The 20,472-nt window shown below is 36.5% G+C and overlaps 1 protein-coding gene across 1 annotated transcript in view; it reads right to left on the bottom strand.

The window, feature by feature from the left end:
- Positions 1 to 20,472, bottom strand: part of slc16a10 (solute carrier family 16 member 10) — a 58,260-nt gene that overhangs the window by 36,381 nt on the left and 1,407 nt on the right. The window lies entirely within an intron of this gene.

Below are 20,472 nucleotides of genomic sequence, written 5' to 3'. Positions count from 1 at the left end.
GGTTTACCAGCTGTTAGGCTCAACATGTTGGCTCATAACTAGGATCCCTCCTGCTGCAGCTACAGAAGAACAGCCATGAGCATCAATTACCAAAAACAGGACTGATTTTAGAAATGTACAATCTGGACCAAGGTTATTATAGCAAACGAAAATTAACAAAATAACAAAAACTAGAATTGAAAACACACAAAGAGTTTTTAAAAAAACCATAACTAGCTGAAACTGTATTGTGTGGTTACAAAACTAACTAAAACTAAGTAAAATTATAGTGAAAATGTCCTTAGTTTTCGTCTTTGTCAACTTTTTTCGTACATCATCCAGTGTTTCTATTAGAAAGAGGATTATTAGTGAACATGCAGGAACACATGTTAATATGTTCACTGAGACTGGGATGTTACACTCCAAATAATAACCTTATTGGCACTAAGATGGATAAACCAAAGGAACTAAAGGAGTGGAACCATTGACCTGAGGGTACTAGATCAATCACTGATCTGTTTTAATCAAGTCCTATATTTTTGTTTATATTGAAACTTCTTGCTCATGCTTTCATTAACTCTGTCACCATATTTCATCTAATATTTGTTCAAACTCTGGTTGCAATTTCGTCTAAGTGAATTTTGTATATGTCTGTCTTGTCTGTTTTTTATTTTATTGTCTTGTATTCTATTGTCTTCTTTCCTTTCATTGTATTGTGCCGAGTTGTGTTCTGTCTTGATGTTTTGTGCGTCGGACCCCCTCGTAAACAACTCAAGGGGCTTATCCTACCAAAATAAACTTCAATAATTAATAATTAAAGGCAAAATGTATTATGACCTCTTTGAATCTGGCACCCAACACATAGCCCATTACAAAAACACTAAAACTAACACTTAAACCAATAAAAACTAAACTAAAACTAAGCATTTTGAAAAAAATAAAAACTAAACTAAATCTAGCAAACTCACTCTAAAACTAACTGAATTTGAAAACAAAAATTCACAACAAAATTAAAACTAAGACGAATAAAAATTCCAAAACTATTAGAACCTTGGTCTGGACTCAAATGGGACTGAAGAGACACCTTTGTAAAAGCCAGAAAGCCCTTAAGTTAAGTTAAGTTAAGTTAAGTTAAGTTAAGTTAAGGTTGAACTAAATTGTAATATCATGACTTTCTCTCTTCCTACTAGTGAGTGAAGTGACAGAGATATTAACGTTGGAGAATGTGTTTTTATCTGACAGGACCTCGTGTTTTTATCTGACAGGACCTCCTCACTGTAAATGAAGCCATGTGTTGGTGTCACACTGATCCAGCCTTAATTAGGAAAGCCCCAGTTATTCATTTACCACAGATCCTAGAACCAGAACCAATTACTATTCATAATTAATCCTATTGGGACTGGATTAGTGCAACAGGAGGAGGTACACTGCAAAATAAAAGTCCACCTGAACGGAGTTAATCCAGATTTGAGTCTTCAAAGAAAAAAAAGTCTACAAGATTTTGTCGACTACGTGATGTGAGATTTTGATTGTTAAGTAATAATAATAATAATAATAATAATAATAAATTTTATTTGTAAAGCACTTTTCATACAGAAATCTCAAAGTGCTACAGAAACCAGAAACAAGAAAGAGAAAAACTCATTAAAATCAGCAGTAGATAAAAGACACGGGTAATAAAGTACATTATGCAGAGACAAAATAAAAACATCTAGGGACAACCTGAAAATGCCTCCCTGAACAAAAAAGTTTTAAGTGGAATAAGTGGAATGGTTTTCCTTATTTAGACAGGAATTCAATGGAACATCCACTTGTTTTTTACTGTTGAACTTGTATGGTGCCGACTGACACTGATCTGAAAAGCTTTTAGAAACGCCACTGGATTGGTATTATCTCTCTTATTTTGATATAACAATTACATTTCTACAGCCAAAGCTGTTTTTCTTTTTACAACTGAATTAGTGTTCTCAATAACCTAAACCTTACACGTTCAATAACAGGAAGTGCATGAATTATTTAAATGGTATCTGTTTTTCATGGTAATGTACAAAGTTGACAGAATGTTAAAAAGTTCAGTGTAAAAAACAAAACAGGTACATATAAAAACAAACTTATTAAAATATATCTGACAACTTCCAGCTTCCATGTTGATCTGTTTTTTGTTATGGAAAATGATTTTTTAGCACAAAAACGCCCCACCCAGACACGATAAAACCCAGAGTACTACTCCTCCTGACGTAAATATTAAAGTAATATTACTGTCGTTCCCCTTTAAGGCTGGTTCAGGTTCAAACGGAGCTTTTTACAGTGCAGGCTGGTTTAATCGTTACTGGCTCAGATCCACTTTCAGTCCCTCCACGTCTGTCAGCTCTGATAAGATTTGGGTGTCTACGAGTGCATTAATTTAACCTGAAATAAGTCGATGAAGAAAAACCTGTTTTAGCCTGAATAGATATTATAAAACCAAGATTCCTGAAGTATAGTCTGACTGTTTCTCAGCAGGCAACACCTGAGGGAATTCTGCTCTCAGACTCTAGACTTAACCCTATAAAGCCTGAACCATGAAATAATTGCCAGAAAATTCAATTTTTGTAAAAACTGAGTGCTTATTAACCTGCTGACTAATTTTAAGAAATAAATAAATTGCATATATGAATTCTAATTTGTATCATATTTGATACATCAGGTCTTTTTGTGCAATTTGTTGCTCACAGTTTGTTTTTCTCGAACTAACAAAAACATATAAACCCTAACATTTTTAACCTATTAAGACTTTGACTTTTCCTTTTTCCTCAAACATGCAAAATACATATTTTTTCCATATAACACAACATCATACATCTGCTGATATGAAGTTTTTTAATGCAGCAATGACTGATCCACTCGTGGAACCTGCATATCATTTTTGCTACATCTGGTATTTTTGTGCAATTTGTTGCTCAGTTTGTTTATCTTCAACACATGTATACATCAGGTTTTTCATGATGTAGAGGTCTCAAAAATAACTGTATCTAATATGATACACTTGGCTTTATAGGGTTAAAGTTATAAACTAAACCCAGCAGTCCTGCTAATGTCTGACTTTCAGCTGTTAGAGCTCAGTGACTGTGAGGACTCAGTGACTGTGAGGACTCAGTGACTGTGAGGACTCAGTGACTGTGAGGACTCAGTGACTGTGAGGACTCAGTGACTGTGAGGACTCAGGGCCTCACGGTGCTGCTCTCTCCACATCTGGACCTGAGTGGAACATATAGAACCATTACTCCATATACTGCTCCCAGCAGCTGGAAGACATTTATCCTGGAGGCTCTGGAGGGGGAGGAGCAGTGAGGAATGACATTTTTTGTGTGCTTGCATCCCAACTTCCAACTCGTGTCCTCTGTGTGTTTTCTGGCCTCACAGCAGAGGAAGTGAAACCTTCTGGCTGATGATACAGCACCAAGCCACAGAGTGATTTATGGCTGCACAGAAACAGAGAAACATCAACTGTATGTTGGGAAGGACTGGATCCAACAGCTCCATATGAAACATGTTAAATGGGAGTTGTGGTCCAAGTTGGAGGGAAGGATCTGGGGTGGTGTCCCAGGGCTGGCTGGTGATTGGGGGATCTTTTAATCCACCCACTTTTAGCTGCACAGTTTAGAAATGGCTCCAGGCCCAGTTTGGATACGCCTTACATATAGTTATTACATATAGTTGTTACACAATATTCAAGATCTACAGTACAGGCCAAAAGTTTGGACACACCCATCTCATTCAATGTGTTTTTCTTTATTTTCATGACTATTTACATTGTAGATTCATCAAAACTATGAATGAACACATGTGGAATTATGTACTTAACAAAAAAAGTGTGAAATAACTGAAAACATGTCTTATGATTCCTCAAAGTAACCACCCTTTGCTTACTAGAATATAAGACATGTTTTCAGTTATTTCACACTTTTTTGTTAAGCACATAATTCCACATGTGTTCATTCATAGTTTTGATGAATCTACAATGTAAATAGTCATGAAAATAAAGGAAACGCATTGAATGAGAAGGCGTGTCCAAACTTTTGGCCTGTACTGCATATCGTATATCGATACTCAGCCTAAATATATCAGGATATGACTTTTGGTCCATATCGCCCAGCCCTACTACACCTTAAACTCCTCCCTGGCGGTCTGACTGACCACAAGGTGCATGACATCATTGGCAGCGTGTGATGGCCTGATGATGTATGTCCTGTTTAGGGTCCATGCGCTGCCTCTGAAGTGCTGCTGTGTTTCCAACATGTTTACCTGCTGCAGCTTTATCTCTGGACAACCTTCACCTAAACTCCAGCCCAAGCTTACACTGAGGTCAAACGGCCTGTCAAACATTAACTTGTGTATGCTCAAAACTTTTCAAGGTTTTTAGGAGCCATTCGATCCTGATGTGTGTGTTTTTTTAAGTTGCCCACGCAGGCCAGCTGTTGGAGCTGCTGTCTTTACCATGTGCAGAACCAGGCATGCTACGTTTTAATCCAATGACCGTGTACATAACGTAATAATAACATGGGTCTGCTATTATATATATATATATATATATATGTATATATGACAAGATGCTAATGGTGTTGTATTCAACATATTACATGTTAGTATTCCTTATTCTCTAGTTGCCATTCAGTAAACTGCTTTGATGCATGTTTTTAAATGCAATCAGTTGATGTATAGACACTCACCTGTCACTTTATTAGGTACACTTTGCTAGTTACCCCTTTCACCTCCAGAATTGCCTAATTCTTCGTGTCATAGATTCAACAGTAAGTGGTAAATGGTGAGTGGTAAGTGGTAGATGGACCTGCACTTATATATCGCTTTTCTAGTGTCTTTGCGACCACTCAAAGCTCTTTACACTACAGACTGACTCATTCACCCTTTCACACACACATTCATCCTGGTGGCAGGTTACCCTAAACGGTGCCACCTGCCACCATTGGGAATTCATTCACACACCGATGAACGCAGCATCAGGAGCCATTTGGGGTTCAGTATCTTGCTCAAGGATGCTTCAACATGTAGGCTGCCATGGTCAGGGATCGAACCACCAACCCTTCGGTTGGGGGCCAACCAACTCTACCAACTGAGCCACAGCCGCCCAGTGCTGGAAACGTTACAATACTCAGGTAGGCTGTGGCTTTGATACTTAGGGGCCCAAAGTTTGCCAAGAAAATACTACCATCACACCACCACCATCACAGGCCTTCACAACTGGTCATATACTAAAACAATGACTGTTTTCACATCCAGACACAAAACACCAGCTTCACCTGTCTCTTTCACCTCTATATTTTCATTTCACACCAAGTTTAAATAACATTGTGCCAAAGTATGCTAAGATGTCCTGATATTGAACTGAACGTCAGTCAACCTCATGACTTCAGGTTACTTAAGATTCATCAAAACAGCCAAATGAAGGACTTTGACCCTTGTGTTGGGTCCAGAGGTCTTTGGCTGCTCCAACATTAGACGACATTAGTGGCTTTTATGGCACGAGGCCCAGGAATAACCCCCATCTGGCATTCCCACAGGCAGGGAACCAGAGCTGGGGCCACTGACCTGACAGTTCAGACCAGTCTATGGGCTGGGAGGTCCAGCATTACGCTCTCTGATTGGTTGATTACCATTTACAATTTCCCAGTTTTGCGCACATTGTCTTTGGCACTGGGAAAGACAACAGCTGACGTCCATCCGTCATGTGATACTGGTTTAAAACACACTATGGGATATTTACCAATGTCTCACTGGGTCTCCTGTCTTCATGCCACAAGAACAAAGAATACAACCAACATTTTGTCTTAGCAAACTGTAAAAAATATTTCACTGGAAGAAGCTTAGTGATTTTCTTAGCGTTGATAGAACAGGGCCAGATGTTGTACACTGCAAAAACCAGTGTCTAAAAACCAGATAAAAACTGAGGGAACAGAGTTAGTCACACTTTCCACTGAAGTGGCTCATCAGAACTCCTCTATAAGTGATCACATATTGGTGCACTGCAAAAAAGATGTGTCTAAACACAAGATTAAAAAAAGTAAATCTGAGGGAAATGATCTTGCTGCATGGACAGATAATTTACCTTGACAAGATTTATTAAATTAAGATTGTTAAATCTAGAAATAAGCATGTTGAACGCTTATAATAAGAAATTAACTCTTAAAACAAGATAATTAAAGCTGCCAGCAGCGATGAACTGACCCGAGCAGAGTGACCTGATGATTATTTGTTTCTTACCATATAAAAAAAACTTTAGATTTAGAAGTGTTAGATCATTTATCTTGTTCTAAGAGTTCATTTCTTATTTTAAGCGTCCAACATGCTTATTTCTATATTTAACAATCTTAATTTAAGAAATCTTGTCAAGTGAAATTATCTGTCCATGCAGCAAGATCATTTCCCTCAGATTTACTGTTTTAATCTTGTGTTTAGACACATCTTTTTTGCAGTGTACCAATATGTGATCACTTCTAGAGAAGTTCTGATGAAAGTGTGACTAACTGTGTAGAGATCCTGCTGAGACAGAAATGTTCCTTACAGCACAGATTCACCTTATGGTTAATCCTAAAGAACCCTTCGACCAGCTTAGAGTTAGTTCATTAAATAAAAGTGAACTCAGTGGGGCTGTAAAGAACTCATGGACTGCCTTGTCAGAACAAAGATTAAACCCCACAAAATACAGGCACTAATTAAGATGAGTTATGAAAACAATAAATGTAGCTTTCTGTGTGAGTCTATCAAGCAATGATACACACTGCAGCTGGTGCTACACTGTAAAAAATGTCTGTAGATTTTACAGTGAAAAACTGCTAAACCATGACAGTAAAAGACGTAAAATGATAAATGGGTTAATTCAGTTTCAGTAACAATGAAACACCATAAATGTACACTACCAGTCAAAAGTTTTAGAACACCACAATTTTTCCATTTTTTATTGAAATTCAAGCAGTTCAAGTCAAATGAACAGCTTACATAAATAATGTATAACAGGAGTACCTTTTTTTTTTTTTTTAAATCAAAGTGCCATAAAGTGCACATTTAAATAAACAAATAAAACGATAATGATATATATATATATCAATATATTTTTTATATGGATATATCGCCCAGCCCTAGTCTCTGCTTCCTCCAACTGGACATAAACTCAGCCAAAATATCCTTCATACGTCCTCTGCCATCTTGCACATCAGATCAGAAAGTAATCTCGGGTCATTTTCAAATTAATTTTCCCTGACAAGTAAGCTGAACAAGGACGCACACGAGCCATCCTGATCTGGTTGAAACACACTGCAAAAATAATCTGTTTAATTTACGGTAAAATACCGGCAGCTGTGGTTGCCAGAACTTCACCGTAAAAATTACAGTGAGTGGATTTTCTATTCTAAATTTAAATGTAAATATCAGCAAAAACTGTAATTTAGACTGAATATTCCTGTTATTTTTAGGGTAATTGTGTCATTCATTCACACATCAGGGTATTTCTCCATAAATTTTGCATGAAAATGTTATATTTTACAGCAAAACTGTGTGTTTCTTCCACTTTATGACAGAAAAAAGTAAAAGTTTTGTGCTATTCTTTGATTTACGGTAATTAAAAAAACAATTTTTCATTTTATGCCCTATTTCTGATGTATTTGACAGAGATTTACTGTTATTTCTACAAACCTTTTTTACAGAGTAGACCAACTCCACAATGATCCATTTCATAATTGAATAATGTTTGGTGGTTCATTCATTCAATGCACTGTTAGATTTCACAACGTGAACAGAATCGGCGTTTACTAGAGGAAGAGAGAGTGTTTCCATGTGGAGGAACTCTCTGACCACATGCTGACAGCACGTGAGTTTCTATGAGAAGCAGCAGCGTGTTGCAACATGCGCTGCTATTCTGCTGCTGGTCTCAACACAGAGGAACTGCCACAAACACAGCAAGACACACATGAAGGGAGAGGAATGTCCAGAGCTGCAATAACTGGCTGCTGCAGTCAATGCAGAGTCTCAGAAAGAACTAATACAGGACATCACTGCACCTTTAAATCACATTATTCAACTCAACTAAACACACATGAGGCCTGTTTGTATTTATGTACTGCAAAAAAAACAGATAAAAACAGTAAATCTGAGGGAAATGATCTTGCTGCATGGACAGATAATTTACCTTGACAAGATTTCTTAAATTAAGATTATTAAATCTAGAAATAAGCATGTTGAACGCTTAAAATAATAAATTAACTCTTAAAACCAGATAAAGTAAAGCTGCCAGCAGTGATGAACTGGCCCGAGCAGAGTGACCTGATGATTATTTGGTTCTAACCAAGATAAAATAAACTTTATATATGGAAGTGTTAGATCATTTATCTTGTTTTAATAGTTAATTACTTATTTTACACACAATACACAAAATGATCGAAAAAGACACAAAATTACTAAAAAATATATGTAAAAATGACCACTAAAATGACACAAATTGACAAAAAAAAGACACAAATTGACCAAAAAAAAGACACAAAATTACCAAAAAAGACATAAAATGACCATTAAAAAGACTCAAAATGAACAAAGAAGACATGAAATGACCAAAAAAGACACAAACTGACCAAAAATAGATTACCACTAAAAAGACACAATGATGAAATTAACTCTTAAAACCAGATAAATTAAAGCTGCCAGCAGTGATGAACTGGCCCGAGCAGAGTGACCTGACGATGTTTACAAGATCTAAAAAAAACAAACTATTAGAAGTGTTAGATAATTTACCTTGTTTTAAGAGTTAATTTCATATTTTTAGAATTATTTCTAGATTTAATAATCTTAATTTAATAAATCTTGTCAAGGTAAATTATCTGTCCATGCAGCAAGATCATTTCCCTCAGATTTACTGTTTGATCTGGTTTTTATTAAAACTCTTACACGCTTCTTTATTATTATTATTATTAGGTCAACTCTGTTGAACATTACAGCCACTTGCTGTTTAATATGTAACTATTTAAAGCCAGAGTTGTGTCATATCTTCAGGGGGCCGATCCATGACAGGTCTGAGATAAACAACCTCCTGATATCTATTCAGGCCCTAAACATGTACTTTGTAATTAGAAACGTGCAGAATGTGTGGAAGAGTAAAAGTAAAGTAGAGCTGGCCGTGATGAAGCTGCTACATTTCCCCCATAGACCCCTATGGGGACAGGGGACGGGCTGAGGACGGAAGGGAAACTGCTGTCTCAAGATAAACTGAGTGAGCAGATAAGTGAGGTCATGTCCTCAAGAGGAAACTGTGGCTAGTCCCTCTTTCTAAACATTTCCCATCATGCACCTCAACAGGACTTTCCATTAGAGCGTGGCTGGTAATCGTGTCTTTAACTCCACACAGCAGTTTGAATCAGAGACATTCTCATGAAAAATAAAGCTGCTGTAAGTTTATTTTGTTGACAAATCTCCTCCAGAAACACAGAATACACTGTAAAAAATAATCTGTTTAATTTACGGTAAAATACCAGCAGCTGTGGTTGCCAGAACTTCACCGTAAAAATTACAGTGAGTGGATTTTCTATTCTAAATTTAAATGTAAATATCAATGAAAACTGTAATTTAGACTGAGTATTCCTGTTATTTTTAGGGTAATTGTGTCATTCATTCACACATCAGGGTATTTCTCCATAAATTTTGCATGAAAATGTTATATTTTTACAGCAAAACTGTGTGTTTCTTCCACTTTATGGCAGAAAAAAGTAAAAGTTTTATGCTATTCTTTGATTTGATTTTGATTAATTAAAAGTGTCTAATATGGTGATATACAACTTTTTGTTTTACGCCCTATTTCTGATGTATTTGACAGTGTTTTACTGTTATTTCTACAAAGATTTTTAACAGAATACATGATGCAATGTTGTCATAAGGCCGTATAACCACTTATTATTCTGTCATTATCGTAAACAACAGAAGTTTATATTGCAGTAGCTCATTGTAGCTAAATTTCAACAATGTGAACGTGATTATGAGGCATGATCAACACTGAGATTTACCCACAAGATTAAAAATTAAAAGAAGGCAAACAGCCTATTTGTACTGTTTTGATGTCCACTTTTTCTCTTATTGATTTATTTTTATTTGCTTTTTATTTTTATTTCATTTTTTTTAGTTTATCTTTATTCATTTTGTATTACAGTATATATATTTTCATGCCTGTAACTTTTTCCGTATAACATTTGAGGTGTGCTTCTCACTCACCAGTTTATTTTCATAATATAAGAAAAATGATGTATGTTGAATATCTGTGATCAATGTTCATTTCTTCAAATAAAAACACTGAGATATAAGGTAAGGTAATTATATTTCTGTGTTGTCCCATATATATATATATATATATATATATATATATTATATATAATATAATAGTCTTTACAGAGAACATTATTCTGTTTTCAGCTGTTTTCTTCCTGATCACATGGAGGTAAAAATACCCATGTGGGAAGGAAATGGATCCACTTAGAATGAATAATTATGTTTATCAAGTCTTTCTGACTCTCATCCTGCCTGTCAGGGCGCTGGGCCCTCCCACCACCTCCTGCCACCTCCTCCCACCTCCTCTACTTCCTCTAGTCCGACTTCAAACCATCCACCAAGCTGATTAATCCCTGTCAGCTCCTCTCACGACAGGAAGAGCTGCCGTAGAGCTGCTGGTCTCGGTTCAAGCAGCACTTCATGTTCTCTGGGAACAAACAGCTCTGGGAAGCAACATGCAGCTGAATGAGGAGGAGGACCAGGAAACAGCAGGAAATGCACTATTTATATGTTATGTTATTCTGATGTTATTGTCATCAGAGAAGAAGCACAGACACATTTTGAACCTTTGCATTTTTAAATCTAAATATTACATCTTCTCTGTAAGCGGGTAGCGAATTGGCTGCAGATTTTTTTTAAATCTGGAACCGGAATATTGGCATTGTTCTCTATTATATTAATTTATGATTTTATTGCTGATCCGACTTTGAACCCTCGGAACCAATCAACCGGCATTTATGGATGAGGAATATGTTTTTAGACGACATATTTTCACCGAAGAACAGGCAGATTTGTGGCCATCTGGAGATAATAATAATATTATTAATAATATATTAATATTAATAATAAGTCGTTGAGTACCCTGAAAAGTGCAATATATAAAATGTATTATTATTATTTATTATTATTATTATGATAATTATTTTATTATTTATTACAGTAGGCTAATGAGAACTATGTAATGTTCTTCCAGTGGTCATATCATGTTAGCATCTTGCTAATGGGCATGTATTAGTATTATGCATAGGATTTTTTATTCAGTCAAATGTAACATTTGCTGAGTTTGTTGATTTTTTAAAAAACTTTATTGAAGGTTTGGACAAATAAACTCAACTTCGTATGAAAGCCACGGGTATAAGCTCTCAAATACTTTTTGAATTTCATTTTTATCTGCTACAGAGGCTGAAAAATCTATTATTTAGTAGGTGTTGAATTTCCAGAAAAACTTCAGGTTTTAGGGGGTCATTTGAAAATCGCCCAGAGGTTTTACAGGCAGTTTTTCCAGGCGCTTTAGGCCTTAATGGGTACTGCAGAGGGATCTTCCCTCTGAGGGGGTCCAGGGAACTGCTGCTCCCTCAGAAGAAAGTTTTGCACATTTTAAAGAGAAATGCATCAATATGGTGTAATTTAAGAGCAAATCCTCCCCCAGGGAGCAGAGGTCCCTGGCCCACCAAGGGAGATCCCCTGGGCAGACTCCTGGGACCCTCTCCATTGAGGAGTGGAAGACTAATATATGGCGAGCCGACCTAGATTGAAGGTAACAGGAAACACTGGATGACTAATGGAAGATGAGAACCATTTCTCCATGTACGTTCAAAATAACAGCAGTCCAATGTGACTGACCAGATTAATCAGGTTTTTAGTATATTTTTTTATTGCTACATGGTAAACAAGGTACCAGTAGGTGCAGCAGATTCTCAGAACACCAACCAGACCAGCATTGGAACACTACTGTATATCAAGCAGCAAAAAAAGTTGTAGCATGACACGTTTGAGTTGATTTTCCTGACTCTGCACGTCCTGCAATGTGACAACTGCTGCAGTGTGAATGTTGAGAGGATAGATTGTGCAGCTCTAGACTCAATAAGACCGTTTGTGACTAAGTGAAGCTCTGACAGTCTGGATGAGGGGTGACAGCTGGATGACAGCTGGAGATGACGCAGCTCTCTCAGGATTAAGTGAGAGCACACAGGAAAGGAAAGCTTTCAGTTTTGTATTCACGTAACAGTTACAAGTTAGCTTCAAACACTTTCTGAGAAGGTGAGAAACCACATTACAACCACGCTGCTGCAGCAGGAGAGGAGGCAGAGCAAAGCAAACTATGCATCTGGTGAAAAGAGAATACAGACGGATGGAAAAACACTTAGCATAGCACTTAGCATAGCACTTAGCATAGCACTGGGGCTAGGACCACTTAGTTCTGATTAAAAGTCCAACTCTTTTGATAAACTTTTTACACTTAAAGGGGATCAGTGGAGTTGTGATTCACGTTTGATCTAAAATTGGACGGCCATGCCACACTGTAAAAAAAATCTGTTTAATTCACGGTAAAATACCGGCAGCTTTGGTAGCCAGAACTTCACCGTAAAAAATACAGTGAGCGTATGTAAATGTAAATATCAGCAAAAACTGTAATTTCTACTGAATAATCCCATTACTTTTAGGATAATTGTGTCATCATGGTATTTCTCCATTAATTTTACATTAAAATTTTATATTTTTACACTAAAACTGTGTGTTTTCTGCAGTCTATGGCAGTTGAATTTAAAGTTTTATGATATTCTTTGATTTACAGTAATTAAAAGTATTCACTACGGTGATGTACAATGTTTCATTTGACAACATATTTCTGATGCAATTTGACAGTGTTTTACTGTAATTTCTACAAAGGTTTTTTACAGTGCAGGCAATTTACAATCAGCATAAGTAAATGCCCTAATAAACCCTAATAATAATTAATTAACCCTAATAAACCTATATAAAGGCAGCAAATGTGAGACCACAAACCAACTCTCCATTAACATTTGACAGGCAAATTAGACAAAAGAACAAAGACAGAAAAAGGAAAGAAAATGCCACCTTACTCAGAAGATATCAGAGCATATTTCATCCAGTTTTTCACAAATGAACCAATGCCTCACCTCACTACGTATGAATGACTTCCTACACTGAAACTGAACACTGGCAACAACAATTCCAAAAAAAGTTGGGCCACTGTCTAAAACCTCAATAAAACGTGATTATTTGCTATCATTTCTGACATATATTCAATTGAAAACTGTACACAGACAATAGTTAAAGTTCAAAGTGATTAAATGTATTGTCTTTAGATAAACTCATTCTGAATTTGATGGCAACAAAACGTTACCAAACATTTGGAAAAGGGGCATCTTCACTTCTACCACTGTGTTGTTTTAGCTTTTCTTCACTCAGTCAGCATTTAGGAACTGAGACTGACACTTATTGTTGAGGAGAAAGTAAAATTATTCCCATTCTTGCTTGATATTCGCCTTCAGCTGCTCCATTGTCATAATACGTGTTTCATATATGAGACAGGTCAGTCTAGTAACCACACATGTCACCAGTTAACCTGAATACATGAGGAATGTTCCAACAGCTGATTTATGAGCTTCCACAACTTTCTCTTCAGTCTTTTGTGTCCCAACTTCTTTGAAATGTGTTGCTGGCCACACATTCAGAATAAGCATATATTACATAAGCAATGTGATTCATTAGATAAAATATTAAATAAATTCTCTCTTTTTTTTCCCCACAGTTATCAATTATACAGTACAGGCCAAACGTTTGGACACACCTTCTCATTCAATGCGTTTCCTTTATTTTCATGACTATTTACATTGTAGATTCATCAAAACTATGAATGAACACATATGGAATTATGTTCTTAACAAAAAAAGTGTGAAATAACTGAAAACATGTCTTGTATTTTAGATTCCTCAAAGTAACCACCCTTTGCTTACTAGAATATAAGACATGTTTTCAGTTATTTCACACTTTTTTGTTAAGTACATAATTCCACATGTGTTCATTAATAGTTTTGATGAATCTACAATGTAAATAGTCATGAAAATAAAGGAAACACATTGAATGAGAAGGCGTGTCCAAACTTTTGGCCTGTACTGTATATTGACAAAATCTGCAAACATTTTGGGAATTTAGCTTGAACAGGGCTGTCATTTAAAAACTCCGAACACAACAAATGAAATAGGAAGCAGCTCTGAAGCAGATAAGTTGGTTTAGTGTGTGTGATGTTTAGCATACAGAGCTCCATCAGACCCTGAACGCCTCATGGAGATCAGAACCAGAACCAAGAGGATACAGCAAAGTGACCAGTAAGATCAATGATTCAGGTCAAATTAAGATTTGATCTTGACCATCTTGTGGCTCAGTGGTTTGGAGTCCTCAGTGATTTACATAACAAGCTGAATTTGAAATAACACCAAAAGTCTCAGTGTGTTCTGTTTTATTGTCAAACCACGACTCATCTATGGACATTGACCTGATTATTGCAAACACCAACAAACACACAAAGCTTTACTCTTTGTTTTTCTTCTTATTGTTGCTGTCTGATGATCATTCTAGGTTAACGGGATTAAAACAGACAAACGAGGTCAAACAAATCCCATCAGCATTAACTGATGATCATCATGAGCTCTATCAGCCCTGAGAAAACAGAAAAAGAAGTGAAACTCTGGGTGGAAGTGAAACTGTTGCCCCTCCCCCTCACTTCATCATCCTGGAGACAGAGTGGACTCTGTGGTGACTAGGGCCTAAAAGATTAGCACCATTTTTTTTTTATAATACTTTTGCGATAACAATATTCTATACAAGGGACAATAGTTCTGCTAACTCTTATTTCTTTGTTGTGAAATTCGGTCATTAGCGAAAGCTAGTGGCTAACTGATGCTATCGGCTAACTGATGCTAGCGGCGCTGCTTGTTACAGCTACAAGAGTAGCCATTAGCATATCAATGCTAACTCAAAATTGTGGTCACAACATTAGCTAAATTCAGAGTTGAGCAAACTCAAAAACAAAACTTAAAATATTTTGTTTAATTGTCCAACTTTAAATTTTATCGAAGTTTGTTGCCTTGAAATTTTGAGTTCACCCAACATTTCCTTTTTTTTGCAGTGTAGTGACCACATTATGTTGGAGTGCAGAAAGTATTTCAATGTCAGTTTTAACAGCAGCAATGATGACATAGATGCATTAGTCAGACCAACTAAATACTTGTGTTAAAGTGGATTTATGTATTTTCTTCAGCTTGATGACTGTTAACTAAAGTATCTGTTCATTAAGCAGAATGTATGTGTGTGTGTGTGTGTGTGTGTGTGTGTGTGTGCGTGTGTGTGTGTGGGGTTCTGGGGGTTTCAGCAGTTACTTTGTCTAGAAAAAATCCAGTTCTGAGCCACAGGAATTGCAAGATCCACTGTGGAATTTTCTTCGAGATTCAAGAGAAAACGGGGGCAGTGAGTGATATACGAGGGTCATGTTAAAGGAGAAGGATCCTTCTAACGGGAACTAGAGTTCCCTTCACTGACGCTGGTCGTAGTGGGACATCTGGTTCATGTCAGGGATTTGTGCCGTCGCCTGCAGACGAGCAGGACAGCAGACAGACTGAAGGACATGCAGATGTTGGTCTGATCTCAGAGGAACAGCAGAATCTGTCCCTCACCTCCCACACTGACTCTGTTTAATCTGCACACAAAGTCCAGTTTCAAGAAACCAAAAGGGTTCGTACAGTTGGTTCTAATCACAACACACACACACACACACACACACACACACACACACACACACACACACATAAAGAAGGAAGAGTATTTTTTGTTTTATTTTTCTTCTCCTTGAATCTACTACACTGCAAAAAAAGAAAAGTTGGGTGAACTCAAAATTTCAAGGCAACAAACTTCGATAAAATTTCAAGTTGGACAATTAAACTAAATATTTTAAGTTTTGTTTTTGAGTTTGCTCAACTCTGAATTCAGATTTTTTTCAACTCAACTGTAAGTTGTACTAACTTATAATTTAACATTGTAATAACTTTTAATCCTTACTTCTGCTAACTTCTGCAATGTGCTGAATTGGCACGATTGTAACGCCGCTATGAAATGTCAGCTAATGTTGTGACCACAATTTTGAGTTAGCATTGATACGCTAATGGCTACTCTTGTAGCTGTAACAAGCAGCGCCGCTAGCATCAGTTAGCCGCTAGCATCAGTTAGCTGCTATTGTCAGTTAGCTGCTAGCGTCAGTTAGCCACTAGCATCAGTTAGCCGCTAGCGTCAGTTAGCCGCTAGCATCAGTTAGCCGCTAGCTTTCGCTAATGACCTCATTTCCCAACAAAGAAATAAGAGTTATCAGAACTATTGTCCCTTGTTGTGAACCCCAACTTAAAGATATAAGTAACAACAACTCACCAACTTGTTTTTGAGCAGACAACTGGCTTCCTTTGTTGTGCTAACTTACATTATTGCCCTGAATGTCAATAATTTATATTTCCAAGTTTTACCAACTTAAATCACTGTTTTAGGCCAAAAAATACAAGTTGGCTTTCTTTGCAGTGTGGTTCCTTTAAATGGGATTGTGTTTAGCGGGTTTATGAGTTGAGCCATCGTGTTGTATTGAAAACCTGGTCAAGTGTAAAAAATAAAATAAAAAATGCTCAGAGTTCACAGCTTGTGACATGTATTCTGACGTTTTCAGAAAGTGGCGGTGGTAATGGATTCATTTCAGTTAATGTTGAGTTAATGCGATGTCATTTCTATGATTAGTGTCGATTAGATTAGTTCTTGGTGATACCTAATAATAATAATAATGCAGCGCTCCACTGGAAGTGTTGCCAGGTTTCCAGTGGAACTATTTTTAGAAGTTGGTAACCAGTTCTTGGCCTTTAGTTGCCATCAGTACGACTACCTTCAGCATAACAAAGAGAAACATGCACACCAAAATAAATAAAATTTTCAGCTGGGCCAAGTCTTCAGTTCTCCAGAACAGAGAAAGTACTTGAGTGCTTTTAAACATATATATGTGTATTTGTTATTTATTTGTCACAATAACAAAAAAGGTAATAGGCCGATCAATTATTTTCACTGTTTAAATTATTTTAAATTAATATATATGCTCTGCTGTTCAATTTAAAGTATATTTGACCAAATATAAACAATTAAATAATAAATAAATAAAATAAAAAAAATAATCATATTCTGTCACAATTTTGATGTGTGGAGATGCAAAGAAAAGGCAAGTTTGTGTTTCTGTCAGCAGCAAGAGGGTCGCTGGTTTGATTCCCGCCTGTGGCTCTTCTGTGTGCAGATGGCAGGTTTAATTAGTGACTCTAAATTACCTTAAATGAGAGTGATTGTCTGTCTCTATGTGTCGATAATTCTACTCTTCAAAGAATCCTCACTAGCACTTATTGATGCACTAATTATTATTGCACTATACCTTGATTGTTTGTTTTTACTCTTCCGGTAAGTCTCTTTGGATAAAAGTGTCTAAGTGCTAAATGACTAAATGACTAAATATAATGTAAATGTCAGCCCCCCCACTGAGTGCTGTTAAGGATAATGAATGAATGAATAAACATAAATTCTATCCACGTCACAGATCTTTGACATTTAGGGGTAAATGTCGTCCTTTGGTCTGTGGTATATCCCCATAATTTCCCTTTAAGGATAAATAGTTCTGGGTTCTTATGGGTTAAACATTTATATACACTGTTAAAAGTCCAGTAAACCCAGCTATCAGCCAAAAAACCATTGGAATAGAAGGACAGAATAGCACTTTCTGCTGTTAAGAACCTTTACATCATCTCCACCACAGAAGAAGAATCAGCAGCACATTAGTGGAACCACCACAACGTTTCTTTAAACTACTTCCCACAGCTGCTTCATCTGAATCCTCCCTCTCACCAGGAAACCACAGAAGTTATGCTAGCTGATGTTAGCTAACAGAACCTTAACGTCCATTTATCTTTCATAATATGTTAGAAATATTCTTTTATACAGTCTGAGGTTGAAAACAAGGCATCAGACAAGGTAACTGAACTGATTTTATGACCCTATCCCTTTACTTTAATGTTGACTTATCTTGTTTTGCACACATTCTTATACATAACTTAATAAAAAATAATAACGTTACAGACTGCCTTTAGTGCTGCAACTAACGATTATTTTCATTATCGATTAATCTGTCGATTATTTCAACAATTCATCGATTAGTTGTTTGTTCAATAAAATGGTGAAAAATATCAACCAGTGTTTCCAAACCACAAGTCCTCTAATCTCTTGTTTTGTCCACAAACCAAAGAGATATTCAGTCTATTGTCATAAAGGGACAGATAAACAGAAATATTCACATTGAAGAAACTGAAATCAGAGAATTGGGACTTATTGTCTTTAAAAAACTGCTCAAACAAATTATTCAATTATCAAAATAGTTGAAATATTTCTTGATACAACTCCCGACAGCTGCTTCATCTGAATTTTACCAGGAAACCACAGAAGTTATGCTAGCTGATGTTAGCTAACATTAGATTATTCTCATATACAGTCTATGGTTGGAAACAAGGCAGCAAACAAGGTAACTGAACTGATTTTACACACAGGACAGACAGACAGCAAGCCATAGTGGAGAGGTGGACCAAAGGTCACTGGCTCAACTCCCTTTAACGTTATCCAATCCCCTTTATTTATATAGCACAATTTTAGCAAACACAAGGTTTCCAAAGTGCTGCACAAACAATAAATACATAACACAATACAAAGAGATGCAGTAAACAATAGATCAGTAAGATGCAATAAGATAAAATAAATTAAAAATGGGATAAAAATAAATAAAATAAAATGTAAAATGTACTGCCCGCACAAAATAAAATATGCATGAATACAAAATGTGTTATGTGTTATGTGTCCAAAATGTGTTATGTGTCCATGAGCAAGGCACCATGACCCTATCTTATATTATATTATTATTATTATTATATATCTTACTTGACTTATCTTGTTTTGCACACATTCTACAACCTCTTCTACATACCTTAATAAAAAATAATGACGTTACAGACTGCCTTTAAAGCCATTTACTGCTAATTGAGACACTATATTCAGGGGCCTCCAGGGGCCTCCAGGGGCCACTGCTCCTATGAAGAAGCCCTTGGCCCCTGCTGTGGCCCCTGTGTCAAATTAATAATAAAGTGATGAAAAACGATGAACGACAGAACAATTCTGACCTATTTTTTGTTCAAACAATACCTCATTGTAGACTAAAGGAACCCAGAATGTAATAATACATTGTTTCATAGTTTAATTGTTCAATAAAAGCTTGTGTATATATAAAATAATATCATTATTACTGTCCTGCACTTCCAAAATATAAAAAAAAAGTAATTGTGCACAAAAATGAGAAAATGTCATTGTTGTACAGAAATAATTGTTATTGTTGGTGAGTCTCATTGTTTCAATGTATTTGTATCTTCCAAATATACTTAAATGAGCTAAAATAAAGGTTCTGAATGCTTAAATATCATCTTTGCCGTTTTTTAATGTGCCCCCCTGATTAAACACTGGCCCCTGCTTAGCCCCCACAGTAACACTGGCCCCTGCTTAGCCCCCACAGTAACACTGGCCCCTGCTTAGCCCCCACAGTAACACTGGCCCCTGCTTAGCCCCCACAGTAACACTGGCCCCTGCTTAGCCCCCACAGGAACACTGGCCCCTGCTTAGCCCCCACAGTAACACTGGCCCCTGCTTAGCCCCCAGTAACACTGGTCTAACTGCCACATTTCTTTCTACAACTCCAACAGCTGCTTCATAAGCAACATAAGCTGTTTTATAGGGAAAATAACATTGAAAGGAACATGTACACTTGTTCCCAACTAGGAAACAGAACAAAGAGTGAAGTTGTTACAGTGTTGACTGAAGAGCTCCCAGTTAACTCGATATAGAACCAATATAACCAGTATAACCCTGGTCTAACCGCCACTGGTAGCAGCACGTTTCTGTCTACAACTTCCAACAGCTGCTTCATGTGAACTTCCCTCTCAGCAGGAAACCACAGAAGTTATGCTAGCTGATTAACATCCATTCATCTTTCACAATATGTTAGAATTATTCTTTTATACAGTCTATGCACTGTAAAACCAACTTGTTGTTTCAACTAAAATATTTGATTCATACTGCGAAAGAATTTTATGTCAAGACAACGAAGACAATGGAGTTAACTCAAATTAATCTTGCAATTTGACTCAGTATTTTAAGTTAAAATGACTTTTTGCACAAATCTTTGTTGTATTGAAAAGGAAAAATGAATTATAATAACAAACAAGCAGCATTGGGTTTCACAGTCTATGGTTGGAAACAAGGCATCAGACAAGGTAACTGAACTGATTT

The sequence above is a fragment of the Centropristis striata genome, chromosome 18 (assembly GCF_030273125.1).
Source record: "Centropristis striata isolate RG_2023a ecotype Rhode Island chromosome 18, C.striata_1.0, whole genome shotgun sequence".
Lineage (NCBI taxonomy): Eukaryota > Metazoa > Chordata > Actinopteri > Perciformes > Serranidae > Centropristis > Centropristis striata.
This window is presented reverse-complemented; position numbering and strand designations above follow the sequence as displayed.